General features: G+C 40.9%; 1 long non-coding RNA gene across 1 annotated transcript in view; it reads left to right on the top strand.

Moving 5' to 3' along the window:
- The first annotated feature begins 3,804 nt into the window (after window positions 1-3,804).
- Window positions 3,805-4,766, top strand: part of LOC107698015 (uncharacterized) — a 1,220-nt gene continuing 258 nt past the window's right edge. Inside the window, exons 1-2 of the long non-coding RNA XR_001635294.1 lie at window positions 3,805-3,947; window positions 4,111-4,199. This is a non-coding gene — a long non-coding RNA (uncharacterized LOC107698015). The remainder of the gene's footprint in view (window positions 3,948-4,110; window positions 4,200-4,766) is intronic.

Below are 4,766 nucleotides of genomic sequence, written 5' to 3'. Positions count from 1 at the left end.
AACATTTAAATAGTAAAACTTAACAATAAATGTGTATGAATCCGGAACAGTAGATTTATGTACATATTTGTGCATCATTTACTCTATATAGAACTGTATAGATAAAGAGATATGCATATGTATTTACATAATACTTGAGAAAGAGGCAATAATTAAAGATGCAGAATGCATTACGGAAATTAATTGCAGAGCACAGGTAATGATTAATGTGTTAGCTGTTTAAGCTGGAGATGGCACGGGGGGAAAAAAATGTTTTTATGCCTAGATGTTCTAGTGGTTATCAAGAAGGCTATTCCACAGTTTATAAATTTTATATGATTTATAGAATTATTATATGATTTATATTATTATTAATCCATTACACAAGCAATTTTAGTTTAAGTTCAGTGGTATCTTCAGAGTCAGGAAAGCGTGAGGTGGGGTGAGAGGGCCACTCCTCCCGAGGTTGCAGTAGAAACTTTGGACCCTGAAGCCATCTGTTGGGGCCAATAAGATCTTGCAGGTTCTTGCCACGAGTCAGGGTCGGCAGGGTTCTTCATTCTGCCTGATTGGTCAACTCCTGAATTTCCGCTACCCGGGTGCCTACAAAAAACCTTGTATCAGCAGGATTCGGAATGGAGCCAGTGGAGCACAACAGTGGAGTCAGTCCAGTAGGTGATCTTGTCCAAATTCAGAGTTAGGGAAGAATGCTGTCATTTGTTCCCTTTTCTTTCACATAGGCTAATTAGGGTCTTGGGTACAGTTAGTGATATGTTTTGTTTGTTGTTTTGGCCTTGCCCAATCCCGAAGGGATAGTCTTTTAACGGTGATGCTACAAATGAGACTTAAAGAAAGGAAAAACAAAACTCACCAGCACAAAGGTAACAGCGGGTTCAGACTTCTTTATTTATGTTATTTTCCCTGACCCTAGGCCAGGGTTGTAACAGCTCATTTGCAAGCAACTTTGCCAACTGTGCACCTAACAAAGCGGCGCAGAGCTCAAATTTCAGTATTGACTGTTGCTTTCGTGGGGCCACTCTGGATCGGGCTAAAAGAAAGGCAAGGTGGAGTTCCCCCTGGTGACCTTCTGAAAGGAGGTAGGCCACAGCCCCATATGCCTTCTCAGAGGCATCACTGAAGATGTGGATCTCCCGGCATATGTCTGAATGATCCATGTAAGAGGGGTTATAGCATCTAGGGAGCGTTACTTGCGGTAGCTCCTCTTCCCAGGCTATCTATGCATGCCGGACCTCATTAGGGAGTTGTGGATCGTCCCAGTCCCAGTGGTTCACCCAAAGCTGTTGCACGATCACCTTGGCTCTGGTCGTATATGGAAGGATGACCCCAAGAGGGACATACTGACTTGCCAGCACCCGGCAGATGCTCCTCATCGTCAAGGCAATATATGTGACAGGTCTATGTTTGAACCCTAGCTGATCAGACTCGCAGTGCCAGGTTGACTCTCGTGGGTCGGCTTTATCTTGAGAGAGCCACATCTCCTGCTCAGTGGAGGGGCGGGGGCTAGGTGACTAACAACTTCTATTGCATCACTGGCCCATTGTCGGATAGGTTGTTGTGACTGCACCAGACAGCCAGCTGCTCGACCTCCTGTCTATAAGCAGACTCATCTCCATCCTGGATGAGGCCGAAGACTCTGGTGTCGTCTGCAAACTTCAGGAGCTTGACAGAGGAGTCTTAAACAGTCCACAGGGGCGTTACAATATTATTATTAATCCATTACACAAGCAATTTTTGTTTAAGTTCAGTGGTATCTTCAGAGTCAGGAAAGCGTGAGGTGGGGTGAGAGGGCCACTCCTCCCGAGGTTGCAGTAGAAATTTTGGACCCTGAAGCCATCTGTTGGCGCAATAAGATCTTGCAGGTTCTTGCCACGAGTCAGGGTCGGCAGGGTTCTTCATTCTGCCTGATTGGTCAACTCCTGAATTTCCACTACCCGGGTGCCTACAAAAAACCTTGTATCAGCAGGATTCGGAATGGAGCCAGTGGAGCACAACAGTGGAGTCAATCCAGTAGGTGATCTTGTCCAAATTCAGAGTGAGCTCATTTGCAAGCAACTTTGCCAACTGTGCACCTAACAAAGCGGCGCAGAGCTCAAATTTCGGTATTGACTGTTGCTTTCGTGGGGCCACTCTGGATCGGGCTAAAAGAAAGGCAAGGTGGAGTTCCCCCTGGTGACCTTCTGAAAGGAGGTAGGCCACAGCCCCATATGCCTTCTCAGAGGCATCACTGAAGATGTGGATCTCCCGGCATATGTCTGAATGATCCATGTAAGAGGGGTTATAGCATCTAGGGAGCGTTACTTGCGGTAGCTCCTCTTCCCAGGCTATCTATGCATGCCGGACCTCATTAGGGAGTTGTGGATCGTCCCAGTCCCAGTGGTTCACCCAAAGCTGTTGCACGATCACCTTGGCTCTGGTCGTATATGGAAGGATGACCCCAAGAGGTGTGTTTGAACTAAGAATCTGATGTTCCCTTCAGGCTGTAAATCTGCTGAATATGCAAATGGTTCCATAACTTCATTCCTTATTTCTCTCCTTTTTACTGCCTAAACTTTAACTCCTTTTCCTATACCAACTGTATGCGTGTGTGTGTGTGTGTGTGTATGTTAGACTAGTTTAAGTGTTTATGTAGTTAATAAAGCCTTACTTGTATCACACTTGACGTTGTTCATTGTTTGCTCATAACCGGAGTCCCTAATCATGCAGATTTATGCTACAAGCTCTGTGTAGAGTTGTACAGTAAGAAAGTTATTTCCCTTAACCAGGAAATTAACGTTCTTAGAATTGACAGACAGTTGACCCTGAGAGGTCAGGTAAATATCTACAGTGGATCTAAATATTTATAATTAATTATAACTAGTTATGATTAATTATTCATATTTCCCCATGAATGAGCTGATTCGCTACAATTCTGTCAATACTAATCTCCCACTGATGCTGTACAGATTAATTCCAATAACAGGAGATTAATAAAACCTCTATGAAAGCGCCCTGAAGGTGTTTAACCCTCAAATGGTCCTCGTTTAATGTTTACACTTATGGTCTTTGGGGTCAATATGACCACAAAATTGAAAGAGTAATTGTAAAAAATACATAAATTTTTAATCATACAAATAATACATCATTTTTTTTGTTTAGTTCTCATCTATACATTAATGCGGTGTTTTGGGAGATATGAAGTACTTTTGTTCGTATGTACCACAGAATTCAGCAACTACACCATTAGCTTGCATGTGAAATATTATTGTTTTTATGAAAAAAATCACTTAAATGATGATCTAAATTTAATTTAAGTTGTTTCTTGATATTGATCTAGGTGTTAGTTGTAGAATTCTGCCATCTGTCCGTTAGAGATAAACCTAAAATTATTCAATAGTATGTTCCTGCACAACCGGAGGCTGCAGTTTCAGGACCGCAGTTCTAGGACCCTATGCTTTTGTAACAGCGCCACCTACCGAATTGGATCACTAAAGATGGACGACATGGACAGCAATCAGAGTGAGTAACTTTACCGATTTTCAATTAAGTTTTATTTTATAACCTTAAAACGATGCAAAGTTTACGTAACCAACGTGAGAACTGCTAAGAAATAATAATGAATTCCCGATTGCTAGTTTTATTGATTATTACGATGTACTTAATTCGTGGCCATGCTTTAATTAAGCTAAACCTTGTTGACATAATGACTACAATAAGTAAATCTAGCCAGCACATTAATTAAACTTAAAAAGATGATAAAAGCATGTTGATGTGAGATGGATTTACCTGTAACTTACCGTATTAGTGTGAAAACTTGTTTGATGGGAAGCCCTCTAAGTGGTCTCATAAGCTAACCTCTTCCCGAGTGCCTGTCTACCTCGACAGTGAGGAACAACTGTCCTGTTCGCCTATCTGAGAGGAGTGCTGCAGAGGACACCAACACAAATGAGCTTCACAGATGAAGTGCAGAGGTATGTCGGACCATGTAATGTGTTTGTGAGTGTCCTGCTCCTGCACTTACAAAATCTACTGTATAAACTGCATGCTGGTGCTACTCGTGTATGGACCAATGTATAATGGCTTGCTGTTCAGTAGTGCTATAATAGTATACTTAAATTAACTGTTTTTTCATAGGCCATCATATATGCCCTGGCTGTCCTACGGAATTTCTCATTGCAGGAGGCTGAGCAGGTCTTCCTTTCTGGTCCGGATTATCATTACAGGTCACAATGCCCAGTGCACCTTTTGTTACTGATATTTCTGTTAACCCAACAGTGATTGTTCTCTGATAACTATTTCAGTGAAGTGGAAGATTTTAATAGAAGGATTGACGGTAACAGTTTCTATGAAGCCTGTATTTATAATACATTATAAGGTTATTCTTAAAGCATTATAAGGAATGAATAATGCATTATAAGAAACCTTATAATATGTTGCATCATCTTATAAATAATCGTAAGAACAGTTTTAATGTATTATAATACTTATTTGTGGTTAAGCGTATGATGATTTATAACACAATGAACACATTGCATCCACTTAAATTACAATGGATTCTATTTCTCATAGTTATAATGTATTATAGGTCTCATATCTTGCCATTGTTTAGAATTATTATTATTAGTATTAGTATTAGAAGACTGTCTGCTAAATATCTGCTAACACTTTTTTTGACGGTTCCCCAACAGATATTCTACTCACTATAAGCAACTTTGCAAGTACATCAACTTATTCTACCAACCCTAACCTTAACTAAGCCTACTAATACTCTAATGAGAGTTAGTTGACAA

This window comes from Sinocyclocheilus anshuiensis, unplaced genomic scaffold, assembly GCF_001515605.1.
Source record: "Sinocyclocheilus anshuiensis isolate Anshui unplaced genomic scaffold, SAMN03320099.WGS_v1.1 scaffold2676, whole genome shotgun sequence".
Taxonomy (NCBI): domain Eukaryota; kingdom Metazoa; phylum Chordata; class Actinopteri; order Cypriniformes; family Cyprinidae; genus Sinocyclocheilus; species Sinocyclocheilus anshuiensis.
The sequence above is the reverse complement of the archived record's forward strand: the minus strand, read 5'-3'. Positions and strand labels throughout refer to the sequence as shown.